Genomic DNA, 21,853 nt, shown 5'->3' on the forward strand with positions numbered 1-21,853 from the left:
AGGATTGGTGGGTGGGTTGTGGAAAAAGGAGGAATTATGGAGTTGTGGGAGAAAATCAGGATTCTGTTGAGTGATATGGTCATCTGAAAATTAGGTTATTTATTTATTTATGTGTCAAATTTATATAGCCACCAAACTCACAAAACAAGTGACTCTGGGAAGCATACAACAAAGCTAAAAACAGTTAGTTAATAAATACCCAAAACTAGTATTAGTATTAGTATTAACTTTAAATACTATAAAAATGAGGCTAAAAAGAAGAAATAGAGGGCAAAAGGATGTTAATAATGGATATTATTGAATGGATTTTGAAAAGTGTAGTCCACATAAGTTGGCATTTAGCACACTTTCCCACAAAGACATTTAACCCTTGAAGTGACTATAGGATGCCCATAGGGAGAGTAAAAAAAAATCAAGATGGTGGCCATGATTGCATGACTCACATAAAAAAAGAGGAGGACCTTTGATGGCCCAGTCATGGCCAACTTCAGTACTTCTTTGGACCTCCTTTTGAGATGCCCCAGGGTGGCTATCATTAGTAAAGGTGCCCAAAGAGCAAATGTGGGGGGCTGAACACCCCAAAAGAAAAGAAAGGAAGAGGAAACTAATGAATAATCAGGTATTGCTCTTCAGGAAGTTAAAAGATAGTGCAGTTCCCAAACAATTGAGCAATGTGCTGGGAGCCTGGGGTAAGGAGGCCAGAAAGTTTTAAGCACCCAACTAGTTCTGCTCTTCTTTCTTTCTTTCTTTGTTTTAAAAAGGCACGAAATCGACTTTCTGCCTCGTTCCACCTTCGATTCCCAGTGAATTCGCATTAGGCTTCATGCAGCTGGAAAGTTTGCACAGATCAGTCACTCCAAAGTCATAGACGCAGTCGTCTTGAAACAGTCATCTGTTATTATTTATTTATTTATTTATTTATTTCTCCTTTTCTCTCTCTCTCACACACACAGAGAGTTGGGCTGTTCTTCCGCATGGTGGCTAAAATGAATCGGAGATGTGGGGCTCATCCATCAGATTTGAAAATGATCTTTTAATTGATGCGTGCGTGTAACCGTTAATTGAGCAAGGCTATTGTGCTGGCTGAAAGGTTGGACAGTGAAGAATGCCAGCCTGCAGACAAAGATGAAGAGATGATGGGGAGAAGAAGAAGGCCATCTTTTACCCCAGCACAGCTCAGAAGGAACTATGACTAATAAGGGCTTACTTATGCAGTCAGAAAATCAGGCCGGGTGGCATGAAGTTTAGCCATTTAAACTAACGCCCAAAAGAATATTCCAGTTCTCCCGTGGGATAAATCTAAATCTAAATCTAAATCTAAATCTAAATCTAAATCTAAATCTAAATCTAAGCCTAAGCCTAAGCCTAAGCCTAAGCCTAAGCCTAAGCCTAAGCCTAAGCCTAAGCCTAAGCCTAAGCCTAAACCTAAGCCTAAGCCTAAGCCTAAACCTAAGCCAATCATCTGAATCTGAATCTGAACCTAAACCTTTAAATCCTAAATCTCTAAATCTAAATCTAGATTTACTGAAATCTAGCATGCCTGAAAAACCCCTGGAATGTTACTTTCTACATGTGAGAAATTCATTTCCTAACATTCAGAGCAGCTTCCCCCATCAAAGACAGCAATTCACCGCATATAACGTAGATGTGTATTTGAGAATCGGTGGCATACAAATAAAATAAACCAACCACCATTAAGATGGACAGCTCCTGATGTCCTCTTACCTTCCTCCCACTCGATCCTGCAGTCCTGGCATTCCTTGGAAATCTCCCATCCAAATCCCAAGCAAGCCTAACCCTGTTTAGCTTCCCACAAGGCTGGGATCTGCCGACACACATGCAAGATTACCACGGTCTTAGCATCATTTATTTTGGCCTCTGTGTCCTCCCACTTGTAGCACCTTGTTTTGTCTTGTGAAGTTGAGGGCTTAACAAGTTGCTGTTGGTTGGCGGGGTAGTTTTAACTGGTACAGCATTGCGTACAGTATAGTATGACTCACTTTAAAAACAGTCACCGGTCAAACCATGACTTGCCTTTCACTAGGGAAGATGCCCTTTGACATGCCCATGAAACATCCAGGTAGGGCACAGGTGTGCAATCTGAGCTGAGGACTGCCTACAGCCCCCACCTCCCTGCAAAGTAACCTTGAATAAAATTTAAATGGCAAAGATTTCAGGGGTGAGTCCCATCTCTATTGAGTGATGGAGATTATGCAATTGCAGTTTGTCCACAGCTCCTTTGCAGCTCTACACACACAGCACACATCTGTCCCTTCGTTCTTCTCCAACTTGTCCTTCTCCTTCTTATTTTTAAGGAGCAATCCGCTTATGGCCTACTATATGGTCAATATACAGTCTGCAATGTCCCGAGCTATAAACGTCTATTTGTCCTTCTTTTTGGAAGGCTCACATGGTGGTATGCTGATTTCCATAGAGGTGGTCCTGGAATGTGTGATGGGACAATACGCCAGGCCAGCAAATAATGAGGGGCAACCAAGTTTGATAACTGCCTTAAAGCACTCCCAACATCTGTTCAGCCAGGGAAAACACCATCAGGGAGAATTACCCTTCGGATCCACTTAATCATTAACCGTGGCCTGGAGAAAGTTAAAGGACAAGGGCCCGTTTGTTAGCTGCAGGCCCTTGAGAGACGCAGCAGGCCATATTTTATGTGGAACAGCGTGCGAAGAAGCTGGCCAGCTTTAGACAGTTTAAATGCGGAATAGATTTCGGTGGGAAACTGGAAGACAATGCAAGCATACCAACAGCTGATCGGACCTAATCCAACTGTTTGCATTGATGCATTTCAGACCAAGATGAGCGTCCCAAGCTTCTGGAAGATGGAACAGTGATATCCCGGCTTGATGTCTTGAGTCATGTCTTTGGAAAGGAACGTTCTCTTTTTGTGGCATTCCCGAAACAACCAGCAGACCACCTTAATAATCGGCTTTGTTTTGGAAGAAAGTGCATCTAACAAATTAGACAGATGCAGGCCAGACTGCTCAGATAAACAGATAATCAGGAAATAGATTTGGCTGCAGACAGGAAAGAGCATCAGTTAAAAACAGCCTGGGGAGACCCTTCAGGTTGGCCTAGTATTTAAGCTGCACACTGATTGCTGAATTTTATGTTTCTACTGCACGTTTTCAGTGTGTCAGGAATACACTTTTAGCCTTTTTTTTTAATACAACAGTTTTATAAAGGATAGTAGCATTATCATTCTACTAACGATGGGACAGTGGGGCTCAGCTTAAGGTCTCTAGGTGACTTGTGAGATCTGAATGTGTTAATTTCCTAGCTGAGAGCTCATATTTTCAACCTCCAATTTCTAGCAGCGCTTTCAACTATAAAGATGCAATTCTACCCCAAGTCAACAGCGGCGTGTGATGTGAAGGATCCACCCCAGCCAGAATTATCGTGTTGCTAGCAGTTCATTTACCAATCCATCCATTTCTTCTTCAACATACTGCTTTGGATCTAATCCGGGGTACCTGAAATGTAATTTGAGATTTATGATTAAGCTTCTGGATGGTTTTTAGTAGATTTCCAAGGATTTCGGATTTCAGCAAGAATGAAGAGAAGGGGGGAGAATCCTACTTTGATTAGCTTCGTGTTGATTGTAGGCTTCTTGGCACATAGATTGATTTTCTACATAACGACCTATCCCTAACCCATTCTACTCATCAACTGGAAATTTGATATTAAATATTAAATTTTCTTAGCCCCCACTGTCTCACTGATGCTACGAAGGGCTTTGTCTCCGAACTGGAAGTGCTATAAACCCTTGCCCTGGGCTGCAACAAGGGCTGAAGGCTCTTCTAACAAACACCTTGCTATTCTGCTTCATGGTGTGGGGAAGCGAATCTTAGCTGTTTGTCATACTTTGGGTGTCTTAGACAATGCAGGCTTAGAAGATATGGAAGAAAGGTTGTTGATGCTTAGGACATGCTGCACTCCCTGTTGGAATGCTGTGTTTGAACGTTACTGGAATTATTCCTGGATTTATGGAGATACTACTGAGATGTTTGCTACACAAGTTAAGCTCAACCCAACTGGCTATGAGTTTGGTTACTGATGGTACTGGCTATGCTTTGATGCTGCAGGATGAAAAAAAAAGAGGTCTATCGACAATGCTCTCCTGGCATTGCATACTGAACCTTGATTTTAGGGAGGCGCCTGGCCTTTAATCTCTGGCCATTTCACTATCCGTAGTTACTACTCTTGATGGCCACTTTGAAGTTCAATATTAGGGGCTCTAAATCCTCTGAAATCTCTTGCATTAGAACATGAACAGGAAGGTACCATTTTGTTCGTATGCTTTATTCAAGACAATTAGGTGTCCACTGATGGATGCTGAATTAACAAGTTTTTGCTTTGGTATTTAATATCTACTAGTGCACCCCCAAAAAGCTTTTGCAGGACCAAGGGGGAAGATGATAGATAGACAGACAGACAGACAGACAGACAGACGATAGAGATAGATGATAGATAGATAGATGATCAATAGATGATAGATGATAGAGATAGATGATAGATAGATGATAGATAGAAAGATGATAGATAGATAGATAGATAGATAGATAGATAGATAGATAGATAGATAGATAGACAGACAGACAGACAGACAGATCATAGAGATAGATGATAGATAGATAGATGATCAATAGATGATAGATGATAGAGATAGATGATAGATAGATGATAGATAGAAAGATGATAGATAGATAGATAGATAGATAGAAGAGGAATATATAGCATTTTAAAATATCATCCAGCCTATGAACACTCCATTTCCTCTTGTATCAAATATTAACCAAAAAGAAAGCCCCCCCGTTTCCTGGATTGTGATTTTTCTGTTTCTTCCTCCTCCCCATTTTTCCCTTCTTTTTGGGATTAACGTATTTCTTGAGACCTTGGAGGTAATTTGGTATTCATTTTCCACAGACAAAGGGGTTCGGCAAGCAATGCACCTTTTAGTGGCATTCACCACAGAATTCTGTCCTTTTTATTCTTATTATTAACAAAAGCTGGCTGAAAATTCTAGTTAGATCTCCCCTTGCTGCACTGCAATAATTGTACTTTATCGAAGTAATGCTGGTATTTTATCCATTGAGGTAACACGTTTTCTCATTAGCTATTATTCTAGGGAACAATAGGTACCTAATTTTGCGGTATTTTCTAATAAAGGTTGTGAGTCATTTTGTTTATCAAATGGTCCTTACTTTTAGCAACTTCCAGATAGATAGGTAGACAGACAGACAGACAGACACACAGAATGTGGAACGAGTTTCAGCAAATAACTCTTGCCATGATTCTCATAGACCTGGTTGGTCCATATGCTCGTTCAAGGGAGGAGAAAAACTGGTCCATTATTCAAAGAGAGAAGTTTTTGGAAAACCTGGACCTGGATATCTTTTTTTTTTTTTGTAATTACGGTGCATTCAGGGAATTATGATTCTCTGTGAAATATTCTTCTGTCTGTATTTATGATGGAGGAGTGGAGTTTAGGAACCTTCCTTCATCCAAGACTTTTTGAGAAGTTTGTTTTTATGGCTTGTTTTCTTGTTGTTGGAGCAGAACAGTGGAGAAGTGTTGGCGTTCTCTAGGAAATATCTGGATGATTAGCATCAGTGGCAAGTAGGATGCTGGAACAGGATCTTCTGTTTGAGTCTCCTGTTTTATTACTTTCTTTGTAGAGCATCATTTATTTGTTTCTTATTTATTTCCCCAGTTTATACGCCGCTCCAATGGTCAGGACTCTGAGGGGTGCTCAATAAACCATAACAGAGTAAATTAGAAAAATTAAAAGCAATTTACAATATCAAATCATCCCACCCCAATGTGCCACACCTTTGAAGTACAGTAGTAAGATCTTCATTCATCTTCAAAAGCCCTCCTGAAGAGCCATGTTTTTACAACTTTTTGAAAACGTAATAAAGAGTTCTTGTTCCACTGGAATTCATCTTAAAATAGGCCTTGATATTAGATATGAGAGGTTGGGAATGAATTCTTCATTTTATAGGGACCCTCACTCTGATGTTTTTACAGAATCCCAGGACACCTGAAGAAATGTAATAAAAATGTCCATAATGGAAGACTCTTCTAGTTTTTTTTTAAAGGGTGGGGTTAATTTGCTTATTTTACAGTGTGCCTGTGTATATCTTCCAGGCAGTTATCACCAAATCTTTCTAATACTTCTATTAATTTGATGTACAGGAGACCAGGTCTATGAGAATCATGGCATGACGTTGATTTATATAGTCCTGTAAGGGGAAGATTGTCCTGTTGTTAAGCGGAAAAAAGGAAAAGAAACTGGTGGCCCTGAATAACTTGGCCAAGCTGCCCTCTGCAGAATGCATGCAGGTGTTGGGGAATCATTTTTCTTGGCCCAGGATGTGAATGACACCTTGGCAGCTTTGTAATATTTTTAGCACAGTGCAGATTAAGTGTTGGGACTTTCTGAACCTCCTGACGAAATGCTAAACCTATCCTTGAACTTTAGGTGGGGATTATGGACGTGGCATGCGGTGAAACTTAGCCTAAGGCTCTAGAGTCACTTTACCCTTTTCTGCCTGCTGTGGTTGAAGAGTTATTGTGCTTTTCCATCTTTCTTTCTTTCTCTTTCTTTCTTTCTCTTTCTTTCTCTTTCTTTCTCTTTCTTTCTTTCTTTTTCTTTCTCTTTCTCTTCTCTTTCTCTTTCCCTTTCCCTTTCCCTTTCCCTTTCCCTATCCTTATCCTTATCCTTATCCTTATCCTTATCCTTATCCTTATCCTTATCCTTATCCTTATCCTTATCCCTATCCTATCTCCAGCTACTTCTACCTCTCTCTATTTTCTATTATCTCTCTTTCTCTCTCTCTCTTTCTCTCTCTCATCTATTATCTCTCTATCAATTATGTCTCTCTATTTCTCCATCAATTATCTCCCTATCTCTATCAATTATCTATCTCTGTCTCTATCTCTATCTTGATATATCATCATCTATATCTATACCTATCTACTGCTTTTAAAACCCTTTCCAGCTCCAAGCTGCGTTGTGATGAGACCAAGGCTGAAAAGACAGCACTGGCTTCCATGACACAGCCCCTGGGGGCCTTGAATGTAAGTGCCGGATGAATTCCCACCTGGACCAAACATTCTTATCTTCTTCCTGTTCCTTAGACAGGTCTTGCACTCACCTGGAACTGAAGACTTCCTCTGGGCTTTATCTTATCTAGGAAGCAAGGAAATGCCATAAGATGGATGTCAATATGACCTCTGCGAACTGGGAGTGGGGTTGCGGGGGAGAGAGGGAAGCTGTTAAATGTGATGCTGGCTAGTTCCATTAAGTTAATTAAAGATGGGTTGGAGTTTGACAGGCCCACAGAAGGAAATAAGTTTTTTTGATCTGGTTTGGGTCTCCTAACCCTTCCAAACAAAGTAAACAAGCATGCTGCCCAGAAACTTTGCCACTTGGAAGGCAGTGTGATTGACAGTTGGACAACAGTCTATTGTTTTGATCTATTTGAACCTATAGTATATCTATGCCTATAATATAGGGGTAAATAAATCTAACTGAACAAACCAAGTTTTATCCTGATGCACTTGAATCACGCCTATCAATTTTTGCCCCCTTAATCTAGCATGTCAGATTACACTCTCCGTAGTTATATTTTTCACAGGTTGGGACCATGTTTTAAAACGGGGTCTGGCCAAGTGGCTAGTAGGTGAGCTTCCATCCATTGAATGAAAAGCTAGACTTCAGTAAGAAGTTAGTGAAAATCAAGTTGTAATTTCCCCCCCCTCTAAATTACACAGGCCTCAGGTTATGACTGTAGATTATGAAATATGCACAGCAGCAAAAAAAAAGTGTTGGGGCAGTTTGTGAACTCCCCCAACCCACTTACTTTCAGGACAGAAGATAGATTCAACCTGAAGATCTCGATACTCCAGATAATTGGGGATAAAAAAAAAAGTCAGTAGATTCAAGGGAAACAATTTAGTGCATTTCCTTGTTTGGTCTTCAGGCAGCCATATTTATCAACAATTTTAGGGAACCAGGAATAAAATAGGCGTTTTACCACACTGCCGAATGTGCAGCTGAAAGCAGTATTTATGCCAAATTATAGCACAGATATTATGGCCGCTTCCTACAAGCAACCATGCGCAAAAGCACATAGCTGTCACATTATTTCCGGGGCAACATTAAGAGAGATGGCTGATCTGTTTGGTAAACAGGAATAATGGGATGGAGAACTGAAACCCAAGGAACCACCATTGCATAACTTGAAAGGTAGCAAGCTTTGTTCAAAAATAAGTTTCCATAGGGAAAGCTTTCCTACTAAGGTTAAAGTTTCTGGGGGAGTATCATAGCTTGGTAGTGAAGTACCTGCAAAAGGTGACAAGTCGAATCTCAGGCATCTCCTTGCCTGAAAGTTTGCAGGCCGCTCTTAATCATTGTAGATGATGGTCCTCCAGATGTTGTGGGTCTTTACCTCCCATCGGTCTCAGGTAAGATGTCCAATGTGCAGAAATGCTACAAAATCCAAGCTACAAAGACCAAGGGTGTGGGCTGTATAAGATGCGCTAGAATGACTCCAGCTGATCATATAGACTGAGGTTGGTCAATGGGAAGACTGTTTGAGTCAGAGACCAGGGTATGACCTTTGTGAAGCTCTTTGTCAGTGTTAAAGGTCCTCTTAAGAAAAGAAGATGTGAAGTTCATATAAAATCAGAAAGTTCTTTTCCAGTTGATGTCACAACAAATCCTCTCTCCCTTGCTTAGTCACTTTTTTCCCCCAATCCAGTTTCCCTTCAAAATTTCCACAGTGCATGTCATCTGTCCAGGAAATCCTTGGTGACCACCCAGCTTAAATCTAGTTCCAGGAATGATTAAAGCAGTTGGCTTCTTCCAAAACTTGGCTGAAATCTTCCGTGGGAAAACTTCATTGATGGTCAGGTGGCAGCAGAATTGTGAGCTGACCTTGAAATCTTTGGTGGGGCATAAATGACTTCTTCAACACTTCTCCGAATGACAGAAAAGTGATGTGAAAACAGGCATTGAACCTTGTTGCAATATAGTTGTGCTTTTGTAATGTTTTACTATAATATTCTCATTTTTTTTCCTTAAGCCCATAATATTTCAAGAAATACCGTGTGGAAAGATCTTTGGGGCAAACCTAATTTTGGATTGAAAATGGGGAAAACTAGGATAAATGAAACCACCCTTCCTGCTAATTTGTGAACTGCAAAGATAATAGGGTCCTAGAGTTGAGAAGGGGGCATTTAGGTGATTGAGTTTAATCCTGTGCTCCGTGCAGATTCCTGCAGCTTATCTGCTGGCTGACCTCAAACAAGTATGAATCTGTATACGCAAAGTACAATAAGTCCACTGGAGTTGGGCAGCCAAATAAATTTAAATAAATACAATAATAATAACAACAACAGTGAGTGCCCTACCAAAAAACCTTGAAAGGCACTTAGAAAATGTGCACACTGGCAAAATTTCCATCTGTCAGTGACAAAAGGCCACACCGCTTGGATCCGCACAAATACTACGCCGATACATTCCGACATCCTTGGTTCTTGGGAAGAACTTGATGCGAATGAAGGCCAGCACCAGCTAAAGAACTGGCAGCTGTGATTTCACGTTGTTGGGTATATAACAACAACAACAACAACAATCCATTCTAAATCTGCATATTGAAAACTATACAACACCTTTCAGCTCAGAGTATGGAAACCTTTTTTTCAGATCTTTTTGGAGCAAAGATCTAAATTATAGTCAGATGTTCAGCAATGTCAGATGACACTGGAGTAACAGGGAAGTCATACCATTTCCTGCTTATACTGTGCTGCATGCAGGTAAAGATTTGCTTGGAACCACAGGGGATGGGTATAGGTGCACACAGGTGTAACACAGCAAAGAAAAATAGAGGTTTATATAGCATGATACTCAATTGATCGGGGTGAGTTGGCAGAATACCGAGCAGCAAAGGGAACGATAGTGATTAACAGTCAAGGGACTGGAGAAAAATGAATTTGCATCTCCCATCAGTGAGTGTAGGAAAATCATGGACTGAGTTTGCACAACACTCTAAGTTGTGATTGGGTTAACCGTGATTTGTGGAATAAGTCACCATTCTCTGGGTTCTCAAAACACATGAACCAACACGTGAGGCCACAAGCAAAGGAACCACACCACAATTTAGACAGAAGCAAATGCAGACACTCTCTGAGCCAAGTCTGCCTTGCAAGGTGATTGTGAAGATAAAATGGAATAACTCAGGCAGTGCATGCATTATTCAACAGGTATTCCCTGGAGCTTAGAGCTGGACTAAAAAGGACTAAAAGTGTCAGCGGAGCAAAAGAGTTTTATGGAATCTTATCATCCATCCCCCTCACCTGCACATAAAGCCTATTGGAAAAAAACTGCACTACATTTGTTACAAGACTTCCATGTATATAGCAACTCCAGGGAATGATGTCATCATTCCAACTCCCAGGAATACAGGGAGAGTCCCTCACGTGGGTGGGGGGCAGAAGAGGAAGAGAGAACATGGGATGGAGATGAAACATGGGGCTTGGGAAGGAAATCCAAATGGTAGCTGAAACAAATGTCCATGGAAGGTGGATGAGAAAAGGCCAAAGACTTCATAAATTGCTCTAAAACTTAAAAAAGATAATTTGCTTCCTTCAAAAAAAAAAAACCAAGTTAAAAATGGAAGGAGGAGGAGGGGAGGGAGGGAGGGAGGGAGGAAGAAAGAAAGAAAGAAAGAAAGAAGGAAGGAAGGAAGGAAGAAAGGAAGGAAGGAAGGAAGAAGGAAGAAGAAGAAGCAAGGGAAGAGAAGGCCATTTCTTTCTTTTTCCATCCAGGCTGAATGGGTTAACCATTGCCAGAAGTTTTCTTCTCTGATCCTGGATATGTTGGGCAGTGCTTGTTTGCACCACCCTGAAGCTGTCACTGCAAAATGCCTTGAGGACAGTTCAAATGGAAAAGTGGTGCACACGCTTTAATAAATAAATCACTGGGGGAAAGTCATCCTGCCCTCTTGAAGGAATTAGAATCAGTGCACTTCACTCCTATTTAACTATTTTCCCTTCCAAAAAAGATTAAGAAAGTAAACACCCCCCTCCCCTTTCAGCACCTCTGTGTGTGCAGAATTGCTGTGGCAACAGATCCGCACTGTTTTGGGATGGTTGATGTGCTGTGACTTTTTCTTTCTTTCTTTCTTTCTTTCTTTCTTTCTTTCTTTCTTTCTTTCTTTCTTTCTTTCTTTCTATCCTTTTCTTCCTCTCTCTCTCTCTCTCTTGACCCATGGTATTCTGCCTTTGCAGGAAAATCAATATCTTGTTTTCAGATGTGTAAATGTGCCCATCTCTGGAAAATGCCCTGGTCAGTTTTATGGTGGGTTTGGCAGCTGTTTCCTTCCACGATTCCCAGGCTACTGGGACTGACAGGATGGGGTAAACTGATGCGCCCCCTTAGCTCTCTGAGCTGCCCATTGTTCCCACAGCTGAGCTCTGGGCTCATGTTTGCCTTCTCTCACATGCATTATTCAACACCCCAGGAAAAGGCCAAGAACCTCTTTCATTCAGGAATTTTGTATTAAAATAATCAATTTCAAACTGAAACTAGGGCAGAGCAGGTTGCCTTCTGGTGGAGTATTTTAATAAGACATCAGCCGTTGCTATTTGCGTGGGAATTGTGGGATCAAACAGCATGATTGGACAATTTCTGGTTTTGCCCAGAATCACAGCAAAGTTTTCTTTCTTTCGGTGTGCTGTGACTTCTCCCTCCCTCCCTCCCTCCCTCTCTCTCTCTCTCTCTCTTCCTCCTCTCCAAATTCTGCAGTGAAAGCACAATGCTCCCTGCACTCAAGAAGCACATCAAATTTGCAAGGATGCAGCTGTGGGGGAGCAGACAGGACAGAGAGTATTTGTAGAGGGCAATACAACTGTTGAAGTGTTTTCTTCTACATCAGCTTACAAGGTTTTATAACAGCACTGCAAGATGGGGCAAAAATATACAACCCCACAGTGCAGGTGGAGAAGGGGAAGTTGAGGTAATACAGTTTGCCAAGCTCCCCTGTGAACTGATTTGAAATATGAGGGTTTTTTTTTCCTTTTAAACTACAGTCTATATTTTCTTAGGAGGAGAACTGTGTTAACCTATGGTGGCCAAAAAAAAAAAAAAAGACGAAACAAAAAATAAAAGAGGAGGAGTCTGGGAGCTAACAAATTTTAATTAAAAGTTGGAAGGTTTTGTGAGCTGCTGCTCTGAGGAAGCAAGCAGCAAATCACGAAAACTTCTGCCTTTGAATAAAATTTGTTAGCCACAAAGGTGCTCCCAGGCTCTCCTTCTCATCTATTTTCTGCTGTGATTTTTTTTTTTTAAGAGACAAAGAAAGGACCTTACATGTCAGCTCAGGGCTACGTTACCCACTCTTTTCTAGCTCCTATAAGAATTTGTCGTCTCATTCTTAGTTATTTTTCTTTTTTGTTGTTTATTCGTTCAGTCGTTTCCGACTCTTTGTGACTTCATGGACCAGCCCATGCCAGAGCTTCCTGTCGGTCGCCAACAGCCCCAGCTCCCCCAGGGACGAGTCCGTCACCTCTAGAATATCATCCATCCACCTTGCCCTTGGTCGGCCCCTCTTCCTTTTGCCCTCCACTCTCCCTAGCATCAGCATCTTCTCCAGGGTGTCCTGTCTTCTCATTATGTGGCCAAAGTATTTCAGTTTTGCCTTTAATATCACTCCCTCCAGTGAGCAGTCTGGCTTTATTTCCTGGAGGATGGACTGGTTTGATCTTCTGGCAGTCCAAGGCACTCTCAGAATTTTCCTCCAACACCACAGTTCAAAAGCATCGATCTTCCTTCTCTCAGCCTTCCTTATGGTCCAGCTCTCACAGCCATATGTTACTACGGGGAACACCATTGCTTTAACTATGTGGACCTTTGTTGTCAGTGTGATGTTTCTGCTCTTAACTATTTTATCGAGATTTGTCATTGCTCTTCTCCCAAGGATTAAACATCTTCTGATTTCCTGACTGCAGTCAGCATCTGCAGTAATCTTTTTTTCCTTTATTTTTCTTTTAGCCTCATCCATTTGCCCTCCAGGCAGGAAGGAACTGTTCTGAACTGGTCTTGCCTCTAATGCCAAGGAAAGCATTTTATGAAGGCAGAGAAAATTCCCCATGTAGTCATTGATTCCAAAAGCTGGGGAAACCCAGCGCGAACCACTATAGATAGTCCTCGCTCAATGACCACAATTGGGACCAGAATTTTGGTTGCTAAGCAAAGCAGTCATTAAGCAGATCCAACCTGATTTTACAACCTTTTTTGTGGTGGTCGTTAAGTGAATCACCACAGGCATTAATCAAACCACATGGTTGTTAAGTGAATCACGCACTTCCCCATTGATTTTGCTTGCCAGAAGCCAGCTGGGAAGGTCGAAAATGGCAATCACGTGGCCATGGGACGCTGCGATGGTCATACATGCAAACCACTTGCCAAGCTCCCAAATTTTGATCCTGTGACTGTGGGGATGCTGTGATGGTCATAAGTGTGAGGACTGGTCATAAGTTGTTTTTTTCAACACAGTCTTAAGTCTGAACTGTCACTAAACACATGGTTGTTAAGCGAGGACTACCTGTAACCCAGCCAGGATTCCCATCAGCATTCTGGAACACTACAGGCTATTAAAAGGGCAACTCTCAACTTTCCCTGGAGTGATGCTGCAGCATTTCTCTGTTACATTTTTGGGATGGCTTCCTCTGGTTCATCAAACGTGCATTTTTTTTCCTGGAATGTGCTGTGTCTGGCTACCACTGCAAAAGTGTACATTTCAAGTCTGCCCTGACGGGAAAAGCTTTTGCCCCAAGACACGATTTCACCCAGAGTTGCTGTTTTCCCAGGCTCAGGAACCCGCCATCACTAGTGAAAGGAACGAAGACACTCAGATTCCTGAATGGCAAGTGGGAAGCCAGTGGGAAGTGCAGTGAGTCAAAATGGAAGAGGAAAGAGAGAAAACATCCATGTTTCTCTGTGTGTTTGTTGCTAATCTGAGAGCTGGATCAATTCCCAGTTGCTGATCTGTTGGTCCACACAAATTTCCCATTGTGAAACCAAAGCTAAGATGGCAGAGCTTTTAGAGTTGATTTTTGAGATGAGAGAGAGAGAACCCTGTGTGTGCATAAGTGTCTTATTCAATGAATGGTCCCCTTTGTGCTTACATGTTCCATGTTCCCTGCAACAAACAGGCTTAGTCACCAGAGAGAGAAAACTTGGATTTTTCCAGAGAAGGATGCTGCCTGGTGTGTGTATGTGTGTGTGTAGGACAGTAACAGAGAAAGTCAAAAACAAGAGGGTGTTTTTTGAAGGAGTTGAAAACTAGTTGTTGCCAAGTTTTGTCTTTATCTCAGCCATAGCTGTGGGGCTTGACACACTTTCCAGGTCTTTGTGAAATTAAGGATGCTGCAGATCTGACACGCAGGCCTGGCTGAAACCCAGCCCACTCAGTCGGAGTGGGAAAAAGGAAATGAACTTCAGAAGCCTGGGTTGTATCACAGAATGTCTCATGGCACTTGTTCTATCTTTTCTGATTTGTCCTTTCATGAGCTGAGGAAAGCTCATTTTCTTTCTAACTGCCTTTCAAAGGAGAAGAGGATTTCCATGAATCCTGGCCTTCTTGCCTTTCTTTGGTGTCAAGAGGTGTGCGAAACATCCTGGCATTTATAGTATAATTCTCCCCCATGTTCTGCAGCCTCCCTGGCCTCCCAAGCTTTCATTCATCCTCCAAGGAGGATCTCAGGAGGGAAGGGCTCCCTCCCAGGGACTTTTCAGAATGGGGAGCAGGCAGGGAAGCCATGGGTGGACGGCAAGGGGCTGTGTTAAACTATTAACAGTCACTGCCAATCAAGGAAGCTAGATTTTTAGAATCTCATTAGCCAGATTTATGGAAAAGAGGAATCTTAGCCCCCATTTATCAGTAAGTATATTATGGTAAAGCTTCTTTGATCCCTCTGATCCTCCTTCTAATTGTCTTTTGATCCGGTTGAGATGTTGCTCTCTAGTTGCTTAAGAAGGAAGAAATTTACAGATGTCCTTGTCCTACAATATTTTGGGCAAACCACCATTTTCATTCCCAGGCTTCCAGGATTCCATTACTGGTGGAATAGGGAATCATCTCCAGCCTTCTTGGAGTAAGACAAAAAAAGAGAAGCCTTCTTCATAGGAGAATTCTGAGAAATTGCAAGGTGGACTTCAGGACTGTGTCTTTATGGTCATAATTAAGACATGACGTATGGTGACTCCTTGGGGCTTAGGAAAACCTAGCAAATTCTCCTGAATTGTAGACTCTTGAATAGTCAACGCTCTGTACCATTATTAACTTGACTTAGAACATGTCCCAAACACCATGAAATCAATTAAAACCAAACCATAACATTAAATATTCATACAAAGAACAAGTCATCATGGCAACCAGAACCCAACCACATTATATATGATAACTGAGCTTATAAATTTAAAGCTCCATGGAATAGTTTCGTTTCCCCCCGCTTTCCTGTGAAGCATCAGGAAGAGCACCATCCGGATCTCTAGGTGGACAGCCATTCCACAGAGATAGCCCACAGATATAAAACCTGTCTCCTGCTGCCCTCCGTTGAATCTCAGAGGTGGGACCCCTCAACAGCCTAATTCACGATGTGCAGATGAGCAGATCAGTTCTGCTTGATGCCAGCAGTCTGGCAGAGATCTACTGTAGGTTGCTAGCCATGCAGATGAGCTTCCCACATCTTCCCAGCCAAAGCACAATATATGTAATAACAGCTGCCTTGCCGTGCTTCTCACTAAGTGGCCTAGTGGAAAAGAGAGGAATGTTCACCATCAGCCCCAGCAACAAACACAACCCAGTAGAGGTTCCTGGATTGATGGTTTTCGTAGTGATAATATTGAGTTGTCATAAATTCCAAACCAAGGTTGCTCTAAATGAGTTCTCAGCTTCCCAAACCATTCGATGAAGGCACCCAAGGGTTCCCTCCGATATTAATTAGCAGATGGTACTTCCCCCCCACCCCTGGAGGGAAATTATGAGACCACCCTTCTCTTTGGAACCTGAAAGCCTGAAGTTATCATTTTCTTTTAATCCCCCATCTAGACGTGTGAATTATTTTTGTATTTCCATATTTCTCAAGTAGCACTTAATTTAATCTCAGGCCCATTTCCTTCAATAAGCCATTGTTGCCTCTTTTAAAAAGCTGCCCAGCTCCCGCCTTCTGACTCATACATCCATGAAATTGGTTTAATGAAGCATAAAAGTATGAAGTATTAACAACAGTGGAATTCGCGTGGTTGCTCTCCATTTGTTGGTGGTGGTGGGGCTGCTCTCTCATTTCTTGCCTAATTTATAAAATCAGCGCTCAGATGATTTTTATCAGAGCCAGAACATCAGTAGAATGGGCTGCTTTATACTAGATGAAGCAGTTTGTCAAACATTTGAAATGATATCTATTAGTCAAGAGAGATGGGGTTGGGGGGGGGGGAGAATGAGGTGCACAAAGAGGCCACTCAAAAGATTCTAGTGCGCTACGAGCTGAAAACTCAACTCTTAATTTTTGGCTTTAATTATATTAGTTTAGTTGGTTGATACTGGTCACCCACCTAACTTCGCAAATGAAATTAGATAATCCAAGGAAGCATTGCCTTCCCAAGGACAATTAATTAAATGCATCAGATGGTTTAATGAAGGGGGTGTATTGTTTTACATACATACATACATACATACAAGCTTTCAACTCTCTTATATCTCCCAGCCAGCTTTGTTTAACCATGGTTTGCTGAATAAGCCATTATGTCTTTGTCCAGTGCATGGAAACTCCGGCTAGCCAACTGCATTAGAGATTCTACTCTCCATGTTCTTGGCACCATGTTGTACGTTCAGCCAATATGTAATTTTAAACCTAGCGCAGAATCCTACCAGTATGGTGTGTAAACTGTCTTGTACAACTGAGCACCATAAAGGGATGCTAGTCAGTTGTGGCTTGTTCAGAAAATTATGATTAAGCAAACTGTGACTTAGTGTGGTGTGACACCCCCCCTTCATTAATTTGTCTTGGGCATAAGTAAATTTGCCTACAGATTATCATCAGAACAGAAGTATTACTAAAACTGTTCTGGGTGCTTAGACTGGGTGGAATTTAAATGCCAATTGTTGGCATCTGGTGGCTGAATAGAGAAATGCATAGCAATACAGACTAATGAAGCAGAGAATTAGTTTACAAATCACTGAAGCAAGCTGTGGGTGGGGGAGCAGGTTGGTTGCCTTTTCTTGAAGGAAAGAGCTAACAAATGAAAAAACGAAGGTTTCAATTGTCAGTGAAGTCTGAGTTTCAGATGAGGTTGATCCTGTCCTGGCTTTTTAAGGTTGTTTGGCAAGAAAGGGAGAACAATGATTAGAAGGAAGTCCCGGCAATGTGAGAAGGTGCTGAATCAATTAATCGAACCAAACAACATCTTTAGTGATGGGTTCTGACACTGCAGCAGTGGAGACATGGTTTGGAATCATTCTCTTGTCCAAATTGTGGCAAAGGAGATAAAATCTGGAAGGGGGGGCTTCCCCTGCATCCTTTCACTCAAGGGAATGCTTCTTCCAAGACAGCACCTCCATCATCCACCAAAAAAAAAAAAAAAGGCCATGTTTTGAATTTCTACAGAACATTTGCTTGCTGTACGTTGAGTTCAGTCAATTCATCTAGCAGTGTTCAAAGTCCAAGTAGAGTTCTTCAGAAATAGCATTAAATAAATGGGATGGACTGCAGCCTAAAGATCCAGAAAGTATTTAAGGAGCAGTTGCACTCTTGGAAAGCCTTACTCAAAGAAAGTTCTGTAGAGTTCAGCAGGACCTCCTGTCAGATGAATGGTTTCCTTCTGAGTTGGCATCTATCCATCCATCCATCCATCCATTAAATTTCTCTGCTGCCCATCTCATACACGACGACTCTGGGATAGCATTGCATTGATGAAACCCCTCACCGGCCATGCTAGATCGTCTGCTCCCTTAAACACAGTGAAAGGACGCATGCGTAGGACAGCATTGTACATATGGCGAGAGCTATCCATTGCCTTCTGCATCAGGTAACAAGTGAACTTTGTTTTGTACATGGGCCAAGCCAGCCCCAAAGTTACTGACAGATTAAGTGCTCTCAGATGGAATCAAGCCACCCATCACACGCCAAGCAACCCACCAGGCGTGCAGCTTCTCCAAACAGGGTGGAAGAGGAACTTGGCCAACGTATTGGCGGACGAGGTGCTGAGTGAGGTGTGCAACATATAAATGATCAAAGTGACTGAAGTCTGTGAAGTCTGGCTGGGCTGATATTGTAAATTAATACCTTATAACCAAAGGGATGAACTTCTTGTACAGCAGAATCCTTTATGCGGCTCTTTGACATTCTGGGGCTGCTGTCATCAAAATAGGGCCATTTGCAAGATGGGAGCAGTGGCCAAATGTTGGGGAAGTTTGGGGGCAAGTGGGAAGAGAGGTGGAGGTTTTTTAAATGTGCGGCTTCTGCATTTCTCTGATCATCAGTAGGCCCGTTTAAAATGAATATTGCTGCCCCGCCATCCAGAACGCTTGGACAGTGACAGCAGGGGCTTGCTCTGATGGGTGGACTGCTTCTGACATTTCCGAAGTTTTTTTTTTAAAAGAACATTACAAGCAGTCATTTCAAGAGCTGTCCAATTAAATGTGCCCAAGGGAAATTGGTTGCTGTGACTTCAGAGCACTGGGGAAAAGTCCGTGGTAAAGAGGTTTGAAATTATCACAAAACAAAAGTAACAAACCAGCAAATCAAGAGCCTGAAAATCAAGCCTGCTCTCCTCAGTATGACTCGATCCAACCTTACAGTCTAGAACAGGGTTTCCCCACCAGGTTTCCATGGCATCCTCGGGTTCCGTGAGAGGTCCCTAGGGGTTCCCTGGGAGATCATGATTTATTTAAAAAAAAAAATTCAAATTCAGGCAACTTCACATGAAAGAGGCAAGTGTCAGTCTTTATTTTCAGTTTAAGAACACAATTAATGCATCGATACAGGCCTATCCCTGAAACGAATATAATAATTTTGTGACCCCTGGCCTCTATTTGAGCCCGAATGTGCAGGGGTTTCCCGAGGCCTGAAAAGTATTTCAAGGGTTCCTCCAGGGTCAAAAGGTTGAGAAAGGCTGGTCTAGATCTCTCTGAGCTGACCCAAAAAGTCTGACATTAAAAAGAAACTTCCTTCGTAGCCTGAGCTGAACACATTTTGGTCCCCTTAGGAAATCCTCAGGCTGAAATAAGGGGGACTTGAAAAAGCTAGGGACTGTTTGCATCAAGTCCATTATTTTTAAATGTCTTTAATTTGGCTCTCCCTTATCATGCTCACAAATGCTCCTTCCACTGGACAATTAACAATTATAGGATTTTCCCCTGCCCCCCCCCCGCCCAAAAAAGTATTTTTAAAACCCATCAACCCGCCTACCTGGAAAATAGCCTTCTCTTCTAAATTAATTTAGCTGTTTCTGTAACAAGTTCAGTGGGTTACTTTGCTGGCAGAGGTGGGGAGCCCTGGGGAAAGCCTACCTGGCAGATTTTCTTCTGGGAGAAATTTGAAAAAAAAGGAAAAGCAGGAACTTTGGTTTCTTTTTGCCCTCTCTTTCCCCCGGGTCTGAAAGCCATTCCGCGTGTTTCCTGATTGCTCCTCCAGCCTATAAGCAAATTGTCCCCCAGGGAGCAGGAGTAAATCAGTTATGATCTTTTGTCTCTTGGAGGGAGATTAGAGAAGTCCCACTGGGGAGAAGCAGCAGTAGGTTCCCTTAGCCCTGCGTGACTGATTTCACCTTTAATCCGGCAGTTGATTGAATATTGCTAAGCAGAGTGGGATGCTTTGGAAGGCTGGAGCTGAGAAAGGATGTGGCCAGGAGGAGTATGTTATTTGCACAAGTGGAGGAAGGAAGGGAGGAAGGGAGGGAGGAAGGGGAGAAAGGGAAAGGAGGGAGGGAGGGAGGGAAATAAAGAAAGAAAATGAATGAAAGAAAGAAAGAAGGTAGGAATGAGAGAAAGAAGGAAAGAAGGAAGGGAAGGAAGGAAGAAAAAAACAGAAGGAAGGAAGGAAGGAAGGAAGGAAGGAAGGAAGGAAGGAAGGAAGGAAGGAAGGAAGGAAGGAAGGAAGGATATTTCCTACACCTTGTGGTAGTGTGTGCCTTAAGCCCAATGCACTGTGGGAAGAAATGCTTTCTTTTTCTGCCCTGAATCGAGGACTAATCAAATCTATATTTCCACCTCTCACCTGTTTTATGTGAAGCACCAACACCAGCAGCAGCTGAAGGATGAAAAACAGCCACTGCAGCTCTGGGATATTCTTGTGGTTGTACTCTAGTAGGAAAGTAGGAAAAGTGAGCCCTTGATTAGCTTGCTCTCTTTAGCATAACCTGGTAATTGCTGGGGTCTGTATGAATCATCTGATACTTCTCCAGTAATGGTAGAACCTTAGCCAGTGGGGTTTACCCATTCTCCCAGCCAACTCTTCCCTATTTCCTTTTCCCGTTCTTTTCCAAAAAAATCTAACAAGCCACCATCCAATTTTCAAAGAGCCATATCATTTTTCCCCTGCATAAGGATCTAGAAGTTTGTCAGCTGAAATGTCCCTCTCCAGTTTCAGAAACCAACAGAGGCTGCACCCCTTTCTACAACTGTAGAAAGAAGACTGCAGTCAAATGGCCCAGCCAGGGTGCTTAGAAGCTGCAGGAAGGAATTAACTCCCAAGACATCTATCATTTACAAATGTCCACTGGAGAAGCAAGAATTGGAACCAGGTTCAGAAGAGAGGAGTTAGACAATGAGAAAGATTGCTATTCAGAACAACTGGCAGTAAATCCAGCCACTCTATAACGCTTCAAGCTTCAAGCAAAGTTCAGAAATCACAAAGCTTCTACAAGCCTTGGACCAGAGCACGCCCAAAAGGCTGTAAATTTTGACAGACAGTAGAAGTGATTATACGGACCTGCTGACAAAGGTCCGTATAATCAGAGCTATGGTTTCCCCGGTAGTGATGTATGGCTGTGAGAGTTGGACCATAAGGAAGGCTGAGCGCCGAAGAACGGATGCTTTCGAACTGTGGTGCTGGAGAAGACTCTTGAGAGTCCCTTGGACTGCAAGGAGGTCAAATCAGTCAATCCTACAGGAAATCAACCCTGACTGCTCATTGGAAGGACAGACACTGAAGCTGAAGCTCGAATACTTTGGCCACCTAATGCAAAGAGAGGACGCACTGGAGAAGACCCTGATGCTGGGAAAGACTGAAGGCAAAAGGAGAAGGGGACAGCAGAGGAGGAGATGGTGAGAGAGCATCACTGATGCAACGGACATGAATTTGATTAAACTCCAGGAGACAGTGGAGGACAGGAAGGCCTGGCATGCTATGCCCATGGGGTCACGAAGAGTCAAACATGACTTAACGACTGAACAACAACAACAAGAAAAGAAGAGATGAAAGATCTAAGGAATCATCGTCTTAGTTCTCTATAATGAAACTGAACTGAACTGACAATTTTTTCCCCTATAGTGCAGTCCTGAAATGACATTCAAAAGCCAAGGGTGGCATTAGTCCCCCCCAACGTCATGTACCCCTGTTTTTAGCAGTTGTGCTGGTCTTGATTGGCTGAAAACAGATATTATATAGCACTTATTCTTTGTCTGATGTGGAATTGGACTGTTCTTTAAAAGAGCAGGACTGCAAAACTCAGCTCCCTGACCAGCTAAACCAGTGTTTCTCAGCCTTGGCAATGTTAAGAAGTGTGATCTTCAACTCCCAGAATTCCCCAGCCAGCAGAATTCTG

General features: G+C 42.4%; 1 protein-coding gene across 1 annotated transcript in view; it reads left to right on the plus strand.

The window, feature by feature from the left end:
- The window catches only part of LOC134504489 (coagulation factor IX-like), a 164,366-nt gene extending 143,540 nt beyond the window's left edge, over positions 1-20,826 (plus strand). Inside the window, exon 9 of the transcript XR_010068651.1 lies at positions 20,815-20,826. The gene's annotated coding sequence lies outside the window, so the exon portion shown is untranslated. The remainder of the gene's footprint in view (positions 1-20,814) is intronic.
- Positions 20,827-21,853: the final 1,027 nt, after the last annotated feature.

The sequence above is a fragment of the Candoia aspera genome, chromosome 12, assembly GCF_035149785.1.
Source record: "Candoia aspera isolate rCanAsp1 chromosome 12, rCanAsp1.hap2, whole genome shotgun sequence".
Classification (NCBI taxonomy): domain Eukaryota; kingdom Metazoa; phylum Chordata; class Lepidosauria; order Squamata; family Boidae; genus Candoia; species Candoia aspera.